Raw genomic sequence first — 19,954 nt, 5'->3', positions numbered from 1 at the left:
ATGGGGACGCGGTGGCCTTAGGACCACACAGCCCGGGGACGGCGAGCGGACTGGCTCTGTATGTTCCATGAAAGAAGAAGGAAAACACCCTCCTTCTGAAACAAAACCCACCGTGAACAACACTAAGGAGACATTAATTTACAGAATCAGAAATCAGGCCGGCGGGAGACTTACGACAAACAGAGAGGAAGGGCGTGTGCCGTCCCAGCTCCCCGCCCCAGCCGCCCCTGGTCCCGGCCACACCGCCACCACACCCGTGCCTCCCTCTGCAGGACACGCAGGCCTAACCTGTCTTGTCTGAAGCCACAGCAGCTCGGTGATGGGCTACTTCTCTCCCTCTCAGAGGAGACGAACAACACAGCCGGCAACCCGAGTCGGAGCTACTCCAGCTCTGGTCCAGCTCTTCCAACTCCAGGGGCTGTAAGCTGAGTTTTTACCGCAGTCCCCAGGGCAGGACGGGAGATCCCAGCAGACTGTGCAGGGCGGTGTGGCTGAGAATTTCGCCCGTGAACACAGAGAGTGGACGCCCACAGGGAGGCCACCAGCCTGACAGCTCCCAGTGGAGGCCCTGAGAAGGTCCAGCCAGTGCCGCCCAGGCTGGGACACATCCCACCAATGAGACAACATTATTGGAACGTTCAGGGCCACTGAAATTCACCTGGTGCTGCTCTCCTAACTAGCCTGTGGCTTCAGGAGGAAGCCCGCAGCCTGGAGGGCGTCTCTGATGCACAGATTGCCCCTGTTAACAAGCTGGAACAGGCTTCGGCTCGAGGCCTTTGGCAAGGCCAGGATCCAGTGGAAGCACAGAAAAGGGATTGCCGACCAAGTGTGGGGGATGGGCAGGTCAGGGAAGGCTTCCTAGAGGAGGTGATGGGCAACCTGAAACATGAGCTGGAGTCTGTCAGGTAGAGAGGTTGGCAAGAGTGGTCTGGGCAGAGAGGAGGATTTGGAGCAGTGAGGAACTCTGCCTCCTTGAATATGAGTTGCGAGGATGGTGACAGAAGAGGCTGGACAGGTAGGGAAGGGCCTGGAGTCCCTGTTACAAAATTTAGGCTTCATGGTGAGAACAGTGGGGACACCTGAAGGTTTTTTGTTTTTGTTTGTTTTTTAAAGTAGGAAGTGGTGTTGTTGGGTTTCCATTTCAGAAAGGTCACTTGGGCCTTAGTGGGGAGGATGGTTTGGGAAGAGAGGTGGCTGGATGCCATGTTTGGTTGTGTAGGTTGGGCACTGCACAACTCTATGGGTGGCACCCCTCTATGGTGACCTTGGCATGTGGAAAGGGCTGACATCATCTGAGGGCAGTTGTCAAGGCAAGTTAGTGACAGATGTAGGGCCTGTAAACCAGTGGCTACAGACACAGAAGGAAGGGAATTAATGGTCTGAGAGGAGGGCTTTGACTCTGTGACTTGGAATCAGGCCTGGGGCACAACCCGTTGCCAGCTGGGTCCCTAAGTGTGTTCTTTGTGGGATCTGGGGGCCACGCAGAGGTGGATTCATCATGGCGTTAATGCAGTTTAAGCTCCCGGGCCTAACATGCATGAGGCTCTTCTAGTGAGTTCCCAAGATCCTATGTTCTTAGGAAATTTGCAAAAGCAAGGTATTTTTATTGCAATTGACTAAGACTTCCCTGCCTTCCACTCTGACCAGCCCTCTGCCACTGCTGTTGGGAGCATGACAGTCTTGGCATGTGGCTAAGCAGAAGTTGGTGAGTGAGGTCTGCACTGTAAAGGAGAGAAAGAGGTACGAGCATCATCGGGGACGGTTGGGACATATCTGGCCTCCTGGCATCGGAATACGCATGCTGCCCTGTGCTGACTGACTTGCCACCACAGCTTGGAGGTGCAGAACCAAAGGTTGGACCGGGGAGACAAAGATGCCCGTGATACCCCGCACACAGTGGAGGGCACACCAGGTTTGGGATGCACAGACCCAGACACCAGTCTGGAAATTCCTCCAAACACAGGCACATGGTTGTGGATGGAGGATCCAGTTTTCTTGGACTCACAGTCACATGGAAGTTCATTTCCACCAGGAGTGCCCTCGACAGTGTGGTGGATACGTGATGCGCGAACCACAGACTTTCAAATCGTTTTTGGTGGGAATGGTATATTTGGCAAAGTCCGAGTATGCCATTATAATTGGAATTCGGAAAAGCATGTGGGAATATTTTAATAACACAAGTGAGAAATTACAGACTCCTAATTTGGACATATCTGGAGAGTACCCTTGTTTGTCATGGTTAAATTCCCTCGTTAAAGAACCGAGTGACACATGGAGATAAGATATTGGCCGATGGAACAAAGGTGACACCCATGAGCAGGACGGCAGCATCCGGATGCTGAGAAGGGAGTTAGAACTGAAATGTCCAGATCAGAACAAAAGCTCCCGTATGAAAGAAGTCCTACCCAAGTTTCCCTCCTTTTGGCGACAGTCTGGAAATTTCTCCCTACCGGTGCAAATGGGGTCTGCAGTGCAGGTGGCAGTAAAGAATGTCATCATGGGGAGAAGAATGTCATCATCATCCCTGAACTACCAGCATACACACAGGGAGACACACTGCGACCACCACGCCAAGGGAAAGCCCACCTCTCCTCCTCCTCTCTCTGGACATGTGATCCAATGGGTCTCGTGCAAGAGGGGGTCAAAGAAGATGCAGCCCCAGAGAAAACAGGAAAAAAGAAGTGTTACAGATGTGTGTCGGGCTCTTCAGTAGTAAAACTATTTGTGGATTCAGTGATGCTTTTAAAATCTGCCATTTGGGGTGCCTGAGTGGGTCCTTCGGTGAAGCATCAGGCTTTGGCTCAGGTCATGATCTCTGGGTCCTGAGATCGAGCCCCGTGTCGGGCTTCCTGCTCAGCAGGGAATCTGCTTCTCCCTCTCCCACTGCTGCTCCCCTGCTTGTTCTCTCTCCCTCTTTCTTTCGCAAATAAATAAATAAAATCTTAAGATCTGCCATTTGTTATGGCTTCTTTTCCGAATACTCACTTTTGTAACTGCTTTTATATTTTTAATTTTGAATTATTTTTCTTAAAGAAGAGTCTCCAGATTGTATGAGGTTTGAGCCCGAAGACTTAGGTCTGCCGGCAGGGCCAGGAACATACTTTGTACCTTCAGACCAGCCCGAGGTCGTATGGTAAGACCGCAGCCCGCGGCAGGGCTGATGCGCTGGAGGCGTGGAGCTGAGGCAGACACGGCTGGACCACCACGGCTCCGAGGGTGGGTCCCTGCTCGGGGGGCGTTTGCAAGCAGCTCGCTCATTAGTATCACCGAGCTCACATCTGGGAAAGCGAGCCCCCCACACAGCCTCTGTCCTTGAGCCAAAATAACATGCTCTAAGCTCCGATACAGTTGAAAGTGAAACCACATGGTTTTTAAAAGTTTAAAAGCTCGTTTGAAGAAGGGCAGAGGGTCAGGAGAGAAGGAGCTATGTTTAGGAGAGCTGGCACTTTCCACGAGGAAGAGTCCACCTAGAACGGCGGGTGCGCGGGCCGTCAGCGCTCCTGTCCACGGTGGCGAGGAGGATGTGGTCTCGCGAGCCAGCCCCCAGGAGCCTGGGGGTTTCAGAGATGGGGAGGGGGCTCGGGGGGAGGGCTGGAGGTGGCTGGGGACAACCCTGAGCTGCAGGCCAGCTGATGTGATGCTGGCCCGGACGGCAGGAATGGGTCCTCCAGACGCTTCTCACGCGCCCGAGGAGGACCACTCTAACCACGCGGCGCTCACGTCTTGTCCGAAGTCACCACGCAGTCTGGATGGCGAAGTGTGGATTGGAAATCTGCATCTTCACGGGGACCTTCAGAGTCGCCGTCATCAGATGCATGCAGTTGGTGCTCAGGTTTGTTATCTGAGCCCATCACCCACTGCGGTTTCTAAAATGCCCTTTTGAGATTGTCCAGTTACCACTGTTTTTACCGTTCAAGGTACCACTGTCAGGGCCCTTTGGTCATGATTCCCCGTGACAGTAACACCAGCTTTGGTACCGATGGGCGCGTCCATCGGGTGCTTCACAGCTTACCAAGGTCTTTCTTCATAGAGTCAGTGCTCACAAGAACCCTAGCAAGGAGGTGTCAGTCAGAAAACAGACTCAAAAAATACATACACGTATGGGACTTGTCCAGGTCAGGCTGGGTAGGAAGCGGCAGAACAGGACCCGCGTCCTCGGTGTCTTAACCCAGCGTTTGGACTCTGTTGGAAAGTTCGTGCACTGTTTCCTTTCAATTTCCGTGCCATAATATTAGGGAAGGGGTAGCTTGGGTTTCGGGGGTAATACCTATCCCATCCACCTCACAGAGAAGCTGTAGGGTGAGATTAAATGTCTGTTTCCAGCAGGACGAGTGCGTCCTGGGGGCCCCACCCTGGGCCCCAGGCCTTGGCACGAGCTGCCCCTTGCCCACGGGACCGTCTCACCTCTCCACGGGAGCTGGGACATCTGTCTTCTGCCCCAGACAGCAGAACTCCCTGTTCTCAGGCATCAGGGCTCAGGTGGTGACTTCCATCCTGGGCCATCCCTGCTCCGGCCTTCATACCCGGACTGCAGTGCAGGCTCAGGCCACAGACATCTCGGCCTCCAGAACTGTGTGAGCCGGTCCCTGTAACGAATCTCCTCCGCATCCATATGTCCAGTATCCTACTGGCTGTGTTCCTGGAGAACCCTAACACCCTGTTCCGTAACACGGAAGCACGGCTGTCGCTGACGGGGTTGTAAGGCAGGTGGTTCCACTGTTACCCGCTGAATGAGTGTGTGCGTGAGTGAATTAACGAATGGGCACAGGACTACCAATCTGGGGAACCCGTGTCCACCATCGAGTCTCTTCGTACAAGGACACTGTTTCATGAGGATGGTCCTTTGGCAGTTTGTCAGCCTCGAGGTCCTCAGGGGCAGGCAGGCGGCCCGAAGGAAAGAAATGGGAAGGGTCTAGGTATGACTTCGCTCCCAGCCAAACACATGGAGGTAGGTGAGTGTGTAAACCGTGGTGGGGTCCCTGCATGGAAAGATCACCAGCCTTCCTGTCGGCTGCCAGTCTGTAACCCCACATGCATGGCGCGGGGACACCTGTTTGCTGGTGACAGTTTTAAATGAGAAAACCTCAGGTCCCCAATCCCTTACATTGAAACTGTTGGGGGCAGGTGCATGCAGAATTCAGAGCTGGTGCCTACACCACACACGATGGACTCTCCCCAGCAGGTTTGGTCATACAGTGAAGTGGTATCACCAGAGATGAAAAACTGCCACATGCACGTTCGGGGAAGAGCCTGTCACCAAGTGAGGGTCTTTAAAATTTAGGTGTTCAGCTTTCTGGATGTTGGGACTGCTGAGATGCTATCATGGGTCTGTGCTGCCGGGGAGTCTCAGCCTTCTAGGCAGAGCCCACAGCCCGTCTCCTCCAGCTGAAGCAGCTCCTCTGTTCTCCGTCTCTATCATTTCCCTCCGGGCTTTTGGGAGGCATGGACGTGTTTTCTCTCCCTCTGCATCTCGAGTACAAAGGCCAAGCTGGCTGCTGATTGAGAGTATCCGCACTGGATGAGCACATTGATAGCGCATGAGCTGAGGCAGGACCCATATGCTGGGTCACCCAGCAAGCCACGCGAGCGGGGCCCGGACCACATCTGCTGGCTCCTACCTCAGGGCGTTTTTCCTTAAGAGAGGAAAGAGCCCAGGGTGTCAGGTGGAGGATAGCCCATCACGGCTGATTCTGGTGAGGAAGCGGGGGCCCCGCTCCACGTCCACTGAAAACCCTCTTGCCTTTGGCATTCACTTCTCCTGAAAGTGAAAATCCCTTTTGTCTGTGGGAAAAACCTCACAAAAAAAGAAAAGCCCAACCGAAAAGCACATTGGTTTCTATTTATAATCCGAGGGAAGGAATTTCACACAGATTCAACTCATGTATGAAAAAAAAAAAAGAACCTATTACTCAGAGTCGGATGTGTTTCCCATTTCCTATTAGCATTAATTTTTTAGGTCACCGCTCAGCTATTTGGAGATTGTTTCATTTAAAGATGATTTATTGATCAGGGATGGTGGGAGAAGCTCAGCGAGCTGTGACAGAGAGCTGCCCGGATGCTCCCCGCTCACCTGCCGTGCCCATCACCCAGGATGCCTTGGGCACCTCTTGGGGCGCTTCTAACCTCGGGTTGGGGATGGCGGGTGAGAGTTCTGCGTGTTTTCATTTCTTCCCCATGGACAGGAGGAGAGGAAGAGAATGAGAGAGAAGACAAGGTCCAATTTAAAGGACAGCAGAGCTGGGGACAGAGCTGGAATTTCCAGCCACCCTTTCTGCCTTGCCTCTCTGTTGTTGGCAAGTTCTATGGAAAATGAAGATGCCTTTGAATGCATCTCATTCCGTGGTAAAAACCCAATCTCGAGGCTGGAGGAATTTGGGGAGATTTGAAACTTTTGACCCCTTGACTGGGTGTGTCTGTCCAACTAGAGGCCACGAGGAGGTCAGCTGGAGCTCCCAAGCAGCCAGCTCAGATCACAGGATGGCATGAGCAGATCGATGAGGCTCACCACTAATAGTCACCTGAAATCTCAGAACTGAACTCCTGGCATAGTCTCTCCATTCGTGAAAAAGTAAGACGAGCCCAAAATAGCAGCGCTAACGAATATTGCCGAGAGGTGGGGAGGTGAGTGTTTACAGAGGCTGCAGGAAAGGAAAATTCTTGACGTGAATTTTCTCCATTGGCTCCTGTTATGAATGGGCTGAACTGTGTCCCTCCCCCAATCCGAGATGTTGGAGTCCTAACCCTGTGGATGTGACCTTATTTGGAAACAGGGTCTTTGCGGATGATCAAGCTAAGCTGAGGTCATTAGGGTGGGCCCCAATCCATTACGACAGGTGTCCTCATAAAAAGGGGGAATTCGGACACAGAGACAGGGACACATAGAGAAAGACAATGTGAAGCCACAGGCTGGACAGCATCCACAAGCCAGGGAATATCAGAGGTCACCAGAGCCAGGAGAGAGGCACAGAATGGATTCTCCCTCACTACCTTCAAAAAGAACGGACCCTGCCCATGCCTCGATGTCAGATCCGCGGTCTGCAGAGCTGTGAGAGGGTATGACTGTGTTATGTAAGCCACCCCGTTTGTGCAATTTGTCACCACGGCCCCTGAGACCTAGTACCACAGCCGTCGTCGGAGGCGGGTGCCCTTACTATTCCTGCTGTATGGATGCGGTGACAGAGACAGTCATGGCTGCAGGAATGAAAGAAGTTAAGTGACTTTCCCGAGTCCAAACAGCATGTGAACAATACTGTCTGGGTTTGAACCGCGCTCTCTCTGACCACAGAGCCCCCGATCATCGCCACGTCATCCCTGATGAACTCGTGTCTCGGTTGGGGCACACCTGCTTCAACCCCTCAACGCACAAGGGAAGTCAAGGATGCCTGAAGAGGTCCAGCCAGCAGCGAGGTGCACATGAGGACCCAGATCGCCGCCAAGGCTCGACTCCCCACGACACCAGGCTGACCTCAAACAGCTTGACCAGAAACCACTCCAAACCAGGGCAAGAGCGAATTTGGGTCTGCGGTTGTGGTGGTGTTCCAGGATGCTCCTTCCCTGGAAAGAGCAGATGGCAGGGCCGGGGGCTGGGGACTGAACGGGGCTGTATGCACTCTGCTGCCCACCACACCTGGCTTCGCACTCTGGGCCGGGCAGGATAGGACGGACAGGTGGGCAGCGGACAGGGCCCCTGGGAGAATGAAGACGCTTGTTTCCAGAGCACCCGTTTGCCCCATGGTGAGTTAACCAACATCATATTTATATTAAAGCAATAATCATAACTGATCTTCTCAGAAGTGCATTCAGCTGCTGGTAACAGAGGCCTTAAATGAAGCAGCTTCCATGAACTGAGAGGCTCTTCTCTCTTCCCACCTGGGCTGCGGTGGGGGCTCCACGGTACTCTCAACACAGGTGGAGAAGGAATGAAAGGTGTGCTCTGGGGGTGTGGGGACGAGGCTGTGTCCTGCCTGGCTGGAGAGAAGAGTCCAAAGGCTCACACGGGACATTAGACCCAAGAGTTAGGTTGAGGTTCACCCACTCATGATGGCTGAGCGGGGAGCGTCTGTTCCAGACTGAGGGTTAGGAGGAAGGAAAACCACACAGGTGTCCTTCAAACACCCTCTCTTTGGTGACAGGGACAGATACGGTACCTAGGGTAGCTACTGTCTATGCTAACCCTGACCCACACGCACCCGATACAGAGGATTGGGCATTCGGCTGGCTTTATCGCCAGGAGGACCCCGACTCCCCAGATTAGCGTTTCAGTCACCAATGGAAAGAAGTGGTCTTGTTTCTGTTTGGGGAGAGAGGCAGGGGAGCGGCTGTGATGTGGGAGGGGATGGACAGGAGAGCAAAGGGGACACTCTGAAACGGATTGCTCTGGCCCACTTACGCCCCTCATGTTGGCTGACAGATGCTGCCAGCACGTGGGTTACTTTAAAATTTGCCCTGGTTCCCGGACTCGGCTTCTCTAATGACCACGCTGCCCCAAGACTGGACCTTGTGGGTGATGGCCTTGTACACAGTGCACGGCAGGGTCCCTTCTCAGCTTAGTGGTGAGGCAGAAGCCACATGTGGCCAAGGGTACCCTGGAAAGTCATTGAACTCGCCCTCAAAGGGCAGGACTTGGGGCTCAGAAAGCTCAAAAATCTCAGAAGTCACTTCTTTTTTTGTCTCTGAATTCTGGCCATGGCTTCCCTTTCCCTGGGGCTGATCTGGTTAAAACAGGGAGAAAGGAATTTGAAACGTGACTTCTTTTCAAGCACATCTGATCAGATGCCTGAATGAGAGATGTCTGCGCGCGTGTGCGCTAGGATTCCACCGAGCAGGCTTGACGGAGCAGTGGGGTCGTGGCCTCCACTCCCATTCCTTCAGTCCTGCTGGCTGGCCTGGCCCCCGAACCCCCTCCCAGGACCAGGGCATCCTTCTTGTCTTCTTGATCTAATAGACGCACTTTCAAACACAGACCTCCCATGCATTTTTAGCCTCTGGGGTTGGTGACTTCTTGCCATTTATCGTCCCAAAGTGAGAACGTCAAGGTGGGAAGAAGAGGAAGAGTCAACAAGGAGGCAGCCTCAGAGCAGGCCGCTTGGAGAAGGCTGGACGCCCCCCATGGCAGGACCACTGCCGGCATGGTCCCGGCGGCCAGAGTGTGGGTGAAAACCTCACAAACGGCTCTTTGTCGCTCTGCCGGGGATCTGGGACGTCCCGTGAGTTGCAATACACACACACCCACTGGATTAAGAGCCGTCAGACTGGTTCCCAAAGCAAACACTGAGTTAATTTTTCCAGCATATTCCTTTCATGTCTGGCCTGCTTCAGGCTTCACTGGGTCACTGGGCTCTTTGTTGCTGGCTTTGCTGAAGCCCCCCAGCCCCCTCCGCCTCACTGGCTCCTGGAGTCCTCCCCCGCCTACACCCAAGCCCTAGTACACTGTTCCGTTTCACGTGAGGGGCGAGAAGAGCCCCCAAAGAGATTGGCCTTTGAAATCTCTGAGTCCATGAGTGCGAGCTCCCTGGAAGTGTGGGATCACGTTTCTCCGAGCCCCTGGCACGTGTTGGCCTGTAAAAGTCAAGTCCTCATTTCAGGACACGTCCCAGCATCTGCCGTGTGTTTCTGCGCCTCATGCCTCCCCTACTGGGGACCGTGCGATCACGCCCCACCACCCCCAATCCTTCTGGACACGCAGCAGCAGCGGCTGCCCACTGCCCTCAGGCCGTAGCTGCGGTCCTCCACGAAGCTGACGGCCCCGCCTGGTCTGGCTCCGCCCTCACCACTCTCCCCCAATCATCTGAACATACTGTAGGTCCCCGAGTGTCCCGGTAGTCCCTTACTGCCATGACACAGGAGGAAACCTATTTGCCATCTGTGTCAGTTAAGGTCCTAACAGGAGAGTCGAAATGCTCCGAATATTGAAAACAGAAGAAATACAAGGACCTGGCCACACACGTGATGGGATTGCTAAGAGAGCAACCAGAGGATGAACAAGGCCCCCCAGAACCCCACTCTGGCACCCGGGGGTCCAAGGCTCCGCTTGGCCGATCCTCAAGACCGCCCCCCAAGAAGATGTCCAAGTTCCTTCTTTCAAGTCTGCCTTTTCCCAACCCACTCGCCAAACAAGAGCAAGGCCCTGGTTCTAATTCCCAAAACACGGTTGAATAAACAGGTTTCTCTTGAGGGATCCGCAAGCCCGGGTGGGGGGGAGCGGGAGGGGCTTTCTGCACTGGACTCTGTGGACGTGGCAGATGCAATGCACGGACGGAGCCAGCGCCGTGCTCTGTGACACCCAGATTCATCGGAGGGAGTTTGGAGAGGGGGTGGTTTACGGAGCCAGGTGGGGCGGAGCCAGGGAGAGGCCAGGCGCTCCAGAGAAGAACCATGGGAAGGTTTTCCCTGAAGATGACTTTCTAAAGAGAGAGCTAGAGAGGCCTTCAGATTTCCTGCCCAAGGTCATTCATAGATGCAGCCGTGACAGGGGACGCACATGAGAGGCAGGAACAGGACGAGGGACCGACTCTCCCAGCAAGCTGTCCCGTCTGCCCTGTCTTCCTGCTCATTTCTCAAAGGAGAAGGACCCCCAGGCTCTAGCAGGAACCCTGGCACCAAATGCTCACAGGAAGGGATCAGAGTCCCTGCTTCTTAAAGGAAGGCAGACTCAAAGACCTGGCTTCCCCACCCCCTAACCCCCACCGCAGGGGTAGGGGGTGAGGACCCATCCCACCCTGCGGCCACACCTCCAGCTCTTGGTGGGTGGGTGGGGGGGGATTGAACTATAATCCCACCTCCAAAGGCAATTCACTTCTAAACTCTCCTTCCTCATCTTCGCGACTCCTGCATCCCCTCCACGCTCCAGCAACACTGGCCAGCTAAGATTTCCGGAATATTCTATACCGTTTCAGGGTTAAGCCCCAGAAGGCTGTCCCATCAGCCTGGAATGAACTTCTGGCCTTTGTGGAGCCGTTTGTTCAGATTCTGCCTTCTTCTGGAAGGTTTTCACGCCCTGCCCCAACTCCCACAAAAACAGTCCTCTCTGCTTTGTGGTTGTACGGCGCCTGCCTTCCTTCAACCTGAGCGTGTCCCACACTTGTTGCCTCCAGTGTCCTGGGAGCTGCTTGAGGACCAGACAGGTCACCACTGCAAGACAGTAGGCACTTGATAACTTGATAATTATTGATAACTATTGATAACTCCCAAATAAAAGGATACAGTGAGCACTCGGCAAACCCCAACATAAAAACTGAAATTGGTTTCGGTGCCAAGGATGGTAGGGTGGTGGTTCTCAGTTCTGGCTACATGTGGGGGAGGACAGTTTTAAAAAAATACTGATGCTGGAAACCCGCCCCCCCACACCCCGAGATGAGAACATCAGTAGAACCTTCTAAAAGTTCTCAAGGTGAATTTAATTGGCCAAGAAAGAGCTCACTCATCCTTGCTGGAGGACATAAACATGAGTAAGGCATGGTTGCCCTTCCTTTGAGCCACTGACATGACCCAGCTGACTTTTTCTCTCCAAGACAGGAAAAGAGTGGTTCTTAAAGTGGGAACCAAGGAACAGCAGCAAAGCCTCCCCTGAGAACTTGTTAGAAATGCAGATTCTAGGGCGCCCGGGTGGCTCAGTTGGTGGAGCGTGAGACTCTTGATCTGGGGCTGTGGGTGTCCAGTGGGCTGGACACTGACCTGCAGGGGATCCAGACTGTGCTAGAGTTTGAGAACCACAGCCCTACGGGCTTGTTTTTCAAAGTGTGACTCACTCACTGCCACATCAGAAATGCCAGATATTGCGAACATGTAGATTCCTGAACCCCTTTTCAGTGCAAATGACTCAGAGCCTTGGGGCTAGGAGGAGAATCTCACATTTTACCACCAGTTGGGAGACGGAGCTCCATCTTACAGACGGCTTCCTGGGGGTGGTGACCTGGTCCCTAATGTAACACGGTTCCACTAAGTGCCATCCACCCCCCTGTACCCCTGTCAGAGAGTAGACTTTGCTGAGTTGAGGGACACTCAGGAGTACCACCCCCACTGTCCCCATGCAAATGTCTTTTCTGCACCTCCCGTGTCAGGAAGGGACCTCTCCCTCCAGGGGCGACGGGCCATCACCACTAGCCGATGACAGACACACAAGAAGGCATCACGTGGGACTCTGAATTAACTTGTAGCTCCACATCTGGGACCAGATAGCTGTCAAAACTTCTATCAAACACACATTTTATAATCAGAAAACACCCTGTTTGGGTGGGGGGCAGAGATTTCACTTTTGTTCACATTTGAGCAAACACACGAGCTTTTCAGCTGCTAACTCGTCAAGTGCAAATATATCCCGCGTTCCATTTTTATTCCATTGGTGAAGCAGTGCCAGGCCGAAAAGGAAATGGGAACTGTCCCGCCAAGGACAGCAGAGGCCCTGCTCCTTTCCTGTTGATGCCGTTGCCATGGAGACACAGCCAAGCTGCCCCCTTCGGATGCGCCGGCGGAAAGTTCGCATCGGGCTCCCACTGGCTGCCTGAGAAGTACCCGCTCTGCTCAGCACAGCGCCCTCCGTGGCTTGTTAATCAGAGAATTTTCAGCTTCAGCCTTTGTGGGTGGGCAAGAATGTGCCTGTGGAGAAGACCAGCCATTTCCAGATCGAGGAAGGAAAGCATTTTGCTGTCAGAGCACCCGGTGATCCCTGTTGGGTACAGTGCATGCTGAATTTTATCTGCCGCTTACCACCTCAGGACTACAAAAAATGACCAAGTCCTCTTCGTAAGCACCCTGCAGCCTGGGAAGGCCCAGGAGAGTGGCCAGGGCAGTGGTCTTCCAACTGGGTTCCAAGGAACCCCAAGATGCCTCAAGGAGCCGGTGGGGAGAAGGGAAGGGATGTCCACTGCGTGCTGGTCTGGTGACTTTGGGCAAATGCATTCCCTTCTCTATGCCTCCGTTTTCTCCTCTGCTGAGTGGAGGTAATGGGGCCCACTTTGACGGCTTTGCAGAGGGGTTGCGAGAAGTAAATGAAACACTACCTAGGCACATGCTTGAGCAGTACTTTAACCCAGAGGGGTGATTTGGCAGAGAGGGCAAAGGGCATTTCAGGAGAAAGAATGGCCAGAGCAAAGGCCAGGTGGCAGGCATGTGCACATGTGCGTGGGGGAAATGCGTGACCCACGTACAATGGGGTGTGCTTGGCAGCTTCCGGGAGCCAGCGTCTCTCACAGCTTCCCCCCGGCAGATCCAGAACACCAGACCTCATTCGTTTGCTTCAGGGCCATTTCCTTCCTGGACCCACACTGATCGGTGCCAGGCCATGGGTTTCTCTTTAGCATCTTCCTGGATTTAGGGAGAGCACATACTCTAGGAAAGGAATGGTATGACTGCCAGAAACATCCGGAAGCTCTGCTAAGTGCAGACCAAGGGGCTCTGTTATTCCCAGGGATGATCATGGTGAAAATAAAACCATCGGGGGCCCCACCCCACCACCGACCGTCTGACCCTCCCGTCACCCCTATGCCAGAGACCATTCCTGCCCCCACTTTGCACGCAGGGAAGCCACTGAAGCACAGAGAGTGTAACTTGTCCCCATTACTTGGACGTGCTGGGATTTGAACCCAGGCTCCATGGCTGACACTGTTGGTCACAGATGTTTCCATATCAGTTTCAGCAGCAAGGGGTGGCTGGAGGGCTATGTCAGCACTCTACGGTCTCTCGGCCCTCACCAAGACAGTGTTAATGAAGGGGAAGGTGGTGATCCCTCGGTGCTGAAGGAGGCTGGAAATATAGTCTGTTAGCTGGACACCTGGCCCCTTTGCATAAAATCTGTGTTCCTTTAGGAAGAAGGAAGGTGAGGTACTTGGTATTGACACTCCTTCTGACATTCAAAAAATGACGCCGGTTTGCAGGTTGCATTGTCTAACAACATGATGGCCCAGCCTTCCCCACTGAGGGCCTTCATGAGCTAGGTCGTGGTCTCACATTCCCTTTGGGGACCACAATACTAAAGAAGGTATCTGGAGGGAAGTCCAGGGATAAAGAGAAGGGGAGCTGTATCTTTCCTGAAGGCAAGAAAAATCTCCCGGTCCTCTTCATTCCAGAGCTGGGGTCCAAAATCTTTTGCAGTGATCTGCTGGGACACCTTTCCCAGTTTGGTGTAGGACTGGGGCTGTGGAAAGGATGGTCTTCATTCATTATAGTGCACTCACTAGGGGTCTGCTGTCCCTCTACACCTCCCTCTCCAACACGGGTCCTCTAAGACACTGGGGATCATATCTAATGAGAAGGAAATTCTCTGGCACGTCCTGTTCATTGAGAGAAGACAGCCCTTGTCATTTCAGAGAACATCCAACAAGCCAAATTCACAGCTTTGGAATCCACCAGACATGCCAAGGAAACCCACTATCATTCTCAGGTCTTGGAAAGTCTTCCCAAGGACACTGTAAAGAGGGCCCCAGGGGTTGTCCACCAGCTGGAGAGATGCCCCCACCCAAGTGTGTGTTTGTCCTTCTGTCTGGAAGCTGCAGACCCTTACACCCCTGCCATGTTGCCCCGAAGATGTACACCACTCTGTATCTCCCTCTCCAGGTCTGAACACGGTGCCAAAATGGAGCCAGGAAAGGCCAAGAGGCCTGACTTGTGAGACAGGAGCTCCAATCTTGTCATTGCCTTAGCAAAGCAGGGAGGAACGTGCCAGGAAAACAAGGCACATACTCTGCCACATTTCCTTGTAAAGCCCTCAACCTCTTCTTCATAGGCGCAGGCTCCAAACATGGTGGGAAATGCATACCGTAGTCACTGGGCACCCTGATTTCCGAAGCTGCACCTCCACTAGCAGGTGACTTATCACAAAAGGGGCTCCCCATGGTCACAAAAATAAATTTTAAAAATCATGCCTTTCTTACTGGAAACACAAGTTGGGACTTCTTCTCCATGCTGTTCTCTACATAGGCAAGGAGATAGCCAAGGGGACCTATTCCCCAACAGAATGTCACTCTTCTAACCAGGGACTCGGCGATCTGGAGGTGCCCCTCATTCATTCGTTGATTCAATAAATCTATTAAGCAGATTTGCACCAGGTACTGTTCAAGACAGTGAGGAGCGGTGGGGAACGAGACAATGAAGAGTCCCTGCCCTTGTGGAGCTCACATTCCAGCAGCAAAGTGGCACATAGCACGGTGCCAAGGAGGGGTGGTTCTCCCAAGGGGCCGCTTTTTTCATCAAGGGATTGTGAGCAGAGCAGACACACGGCCGTCTCAATAGCCAAAGATAACTGAATCCATTGTATGGTTTCAAACTGCAGTTTTCCTGAATGGACTTAAGGAGCTGAGTACAGAGTTCTAACCACCAAAATGGTTAAACCTTTCTATGTTCATGATGTAGAAATGCAATGCATCCTAATCAACTCCATACTCTCACTACTGGGTCAGGGAAAGCCAAGAGATTGAGCTGGACATGGAAAGACCTGGTATTATTTTTATTACAATGCCTCCAGGAATGACAGATCCATTTGATCTCACGGACTTCCAGCAATTGTTACTGAATCCCAGATACCCCATGTCAAGAAAGAATGTGACTCTAGCTGTAGATTCTGTGTAAGATGGTTTGCAAGGCCTGCCCAGGCCCAGGAGAAAGTGCAGCAGACGAGTAGAGGGTGCCCTGGTCCTAGGTCTAGACTGGCAGTCCCAACTATGATACTGAACCCTCTGCAGATCTCAAATTATTAGCAGAATTATTTTCTAAATCTACATATAAAATTAAAGTATGTTTGTTAAACAAGGTACATATCACACAACCCTGCAGGAAGAGGAAGAGGTAGAATGGTGTAGAATGGTGCTAAAAATATCCTACAGACCCTCCTAATGTTTCACAGTTTTCCAAAGGGTGGACCCATTGAGCTGATTAGAGACAGGAAGAGGAATTGGGGTGGCAAGTGTGTATGTTCCATTTCTAGAATTCAGATGCCAGTTTCCTTGTTTGGGGGAAAGAGTGTTTAAAATAGATAAATCACACAGAAAAAAGGAAAGTTACTCAATTTATGCTGTCAAGGTTATACTCTCACAGCATTAACACTGTAACCCTGTGATATGGAGATGCTCTGTGTGCTTTGTGTAGCTTGTTTGAAGTTGCTAACTTCATCATCACCATTGTCAGCACGACCACCATCACCACCTTCATTACCTTCATTATCTTCATCACGTCATCACCACCATCACCAACATCATCACCTTCGTCACCACCATCACCATCATCACCATCACCGTCATCATTACCGTCATCATCACCATCATCATCACCATCATCATCATCACCACCATCACGACCTTCGTCACCATCACCATCACCATCATCACCATCACCGTCATCATCACCGTCATCATCACCATCATCATCATCATCACCATCACCATCACCTTCATCACCATAATTATCATCATGGGTGTCATCATTATGATTACTATGATTAATGTCAACAAGTAGCACAGAGTAACTGTGCACTTCTAAAGCTGCCTGAGACACATCAACAGGGACAGGCACGGAGGGAGCCTCGTAAGTGGAAGCCTTTCTCTTTGGCGTCTCTTTACACACTTACACGTAACCTTGAGCCCGGCATTTTATGCACCAGCTGTAGCGTCACCTCTGTCCCCGAGTTTTACCCAGAGCCTGACCTTGCAAGTCAATTACAGCTGTTTGCATTGTGCTTGTGAGCTTCCAGCATCCACCCGGGCCCAGCTTTCAACAAAGACTGGATTCCGTGAACTCTATTCTTTATTACCAGCTGGTTCCGATTAGACATGAACCAGTAAAATGAGGAGTAATACAGTCGCAGTGTGTTCCTAAATGTAGCACTTTTCCATGTGTTTTGATTTACCGGTTGGCCAATAAATCCCAGCCCTTCAACAAGGTGGATGCCATACCTCACATGTTCGGCTTATTTTGGTAATGAAGCTTTTTAGAGATTGAAAAAAGAGGGTGGTGACTTAGGTGTGATAGTATCTCCTGGAGTGTGTGTGTGTGTGTGTGCACGTGATGTGTGGATGTGTGGGCACGTGTGACCGTGCAGGTGTGTGAGGGTGCGTGATGTATCGGGTCGGAGAGTCAGAGGCGGGGTCTCTTTGGCAGGGCATCGGGCAGCGATTCAGAGCACCAACGTCTATACAGACATTCCCTGTCAGCGCCCTTGGGAAATAGCCCACAAGTACAAGAAGAAATACACAATACCATGTTTCCTCCCTCATTTCCAGGCGGGCCCTCCCCTCCTAAACATCTACTTTCCACCTGCTTTTTGAGGCCCCCAGGAAGGTAGCTGTGACCCAGCAGCGTCCCTTGCCCTCGTGCTGGATGGAGCCATTGACTAGTCAAGCCGCGCATTTCACGTTCAGCAGAAAAAAGGCCTAGGAAAACCTCTGTGGGGCTCCAGCTGGTATGAAGGAAGGTGCTTACATATGCAGAAATTTGCACAACTAGGATACTTTGGTACCACCCAGGAGACCCGCAAGTCAGTCTAGAGCAGGAGACCAGGTGACAGGAGGGAAGACCCCTAGCCCGCAGAGTCCGGGTACCCCCTTCTCCTTGTGTCTGCACTCAGTTCCCCAGGGCAGCCTGCTCCCCAAGATGCCCAGTCCACAGGGAATCCCCGTCAAAGCGCCATGCTAGTGTTCAGCTGGGGCATAGTGCATGTTTGTGCACTGAGGGCATGATGGGGGAGGGTGGGGAGAGTCCTGGGGATGTTTTCTGTGGGAGCTGGATTTGAGGTGGTGTTGTGGATTCTGTTGGGGAGAGAAAAGGCGGTTTTATGTTGGAACCACAAACTAGAAGACAACTCAGAGACCGCCCAGCCTGGCTTCCTGCAAAGGAACGAGCACTGAACCTTTAAGAACGGGGCATTTCAAGCTATAATCCATCCATCATTCATTCATTCATTCATTCAGAAATGATGTTACAGGGATGAATAATACGAGTCTTGGCCCTCATGGAGTTTTCCTTGCAGGGGGAAAACAGAGAATCAGCAAATCAACACGTCAACCAGCAGGAGACACCATTAAAGGTTGTGGCAGGTATGGGAAGAAACGGAGTGCTGTGTGGGGGTGGTCAGGGGAGGTACCCCAGAAAGTCACGAGAAGCCAAACCCGAGGGACGCCATGGGAGGAGCAGTCCCTGGAGTCGCAGTGGCAAGTGCAGAGGGGGTTCCAGGGGCAGCCAGGTAGAAAACCACTGCATGAGAGTCAACTTATCTAAAATCTGCAGCCCAGAACATCTCAGGCCTCTAGGTGTGTGGGTGGTTATGGCCCCTGGGCAGATGTGGAACTGGGGAAGTCATCAGGCTCTTTGATTTGTTTGAACATGATTGCCCATTAAAATGTAATAATGCAGGCTTTTTCTCCATTTCTCTTAAACTTAGCAAGTTTTTGCTGGCGTGCAAGGAAGGAAAATCAATCCAGGACAAATATTCCTTACTTGTAATTTTGCAGAAAGACAATGTGCCGAGGAAATGTCCGGTTGCTTCCTTTTCCGAAGGGTCACTGCCACAGTGTGAAACCGTCTCTCATCCGATCACAGGGCTCCCCTGGCCCCTAGAGGTGGCACTCGGCTGCATTGTCACTTTCGGTAGGAGAATGGAAATAAGGCCAATCTTGACACCAGGCCAACCTGTCAAAAGAGAGCACTTTATTGTTGTAAGGTAGTTCAAAGGCGCGTGGAACAAAATCCCTATAACATCAGGCAGGAGTGTATTAAAACCCCACAGAGTATAAAGGTGCAGACCCAGGAGTTCGGTCCTGGGCGTGGTACCTGGGCTCATTTCTTTCTGCTCCCACATGGAGAGCTTTCACTGGTGGAAGCACCAAGGACAGAGCGCGCCAAAGATCTTGTGTGGCGCGAGCAAGCCTTGCCCTACACCTCCCAGCAAACGGGACAGCATCCTGGGAGAAGGTTGTGTGTTACGTCCACAGTAGAACTGCTTTAATTTTGCACCATTGCTATAGTAAGACAACCATTACTCAAAAGCTGAGGGTGAGGCTTTCCAACGTTCTATTGGATGGCCTGTATTTAATGCCTGCCCGCCGTGTGTTGGGCAAGGAACAAAGGACCCGAGCATCCTGCCTTGAGTGATCCATGCTGGGGGAGCAGGGAACTTTCTCTGGGGAAGGTGGTACCTGGGCTGGTGGTCTGTCACCTGTGTTTACTCTATTACAAAAAGTTCCCTGTTGAAAGCTTAGAAAATAAACACAAGCAAAAGAACATACAAATTGCTCAAAATTATGATGCTCATATAACTTGTTATCCAAACAGGGACATTTTTGCAATGAGAAGGGGCACTGTGACTAATAACACCAGGAGATGTCAGGCATAAATCAAGGCTGACTGGGGCCAACCAGGACATGGGGGCACCTTATTTGTAATGCTGCTCCCAGGGGTGACCCCTGGTGACATTCTGGAGTTTGCTCTGCAACCCTGGTCATGGAGGATCAATTCTGCTTCTGCTTGAATTCTGAAGAATTGTCCAGCCAACCACCACATTTATGTCATGATCCTTACAGCAGAATAGAATCAGTGTAGGGGATTTTCAGAAAGAAATCAAGTGCATTGGTGTATGGGGTGTGTGGACCCCCATGCCTGTGCCTCCCTAGGGTGAAAGCCAGGTAAATGGCAATACACTGAAATTTTAGGTCTATACTCAGCAGTCAAGCTTATCTCCCACTGAATGGCCACTGTCTAACACTAACCAGAGGGTGGCTCCCTGATACCTGCTTTCATTGCCTCCATCAGATGAAATTTGTACCTGCTGATGATGATGCTGCTGCTCCTGCTGCTGCTGCTGATGCTGGTGATAATGGTGGTGATGATGATGGTGGTGATGATGGTGATAATGGTAATGATGATGGTGGTGGTGATGATGATGGTGGTAATGATCATGATTATGATGATGATGGTGGTGGCGGTGATGATGGTGATGGTGGTGATGATGGTGATGATACTGATCATGGTGATC

The 19,954-nt window shown here is 52.1% G+C and overlaps 1 long non-coding RNA gene across 1 annotated transcript in view; it reads right to left on the bottom strand.

Moving 5' to 3' along the window:
* LOC118023489 overlaps nt 1-19,954 on the bottom strand; it is a 149,173-nt gene that overhangs the window by 87,211 nt on the left and 42,008 nt on the right. The window contains exon 3 of the long non-coding RNA XR_004682827.1: nt 18,421-18,612. This is a non-coding gene — a long non-coding RNA (uncharacterized LOC118023489). The remainder of the gene's footprint in view (nt 1-18,420; nt 18,613-19,954) is intronic.

The sequence above is a fragment of the Mirounga leonina genome, unplaced genomic scaffold (assembly GCF_011800145.1).
Source record: "Mirounga leonina isolate KUSES-001 unplaced genomic scaffold, KU_Mleo_1.0 Mir_180, whole genome shotgun sequence".
Classification (NCBI taxonomy): domain Eukaryota; kingdom Metazoa; phylum Chordata; class Mammalia; order Carnivora; family Phocidae; genus Mirounga; species Mirounga leonina.
The sequence above is the reverse complement of the archived record's forward strand: the minus strand, read 5'-3'. Positions and strand labels throughout refer to the sequence as shown.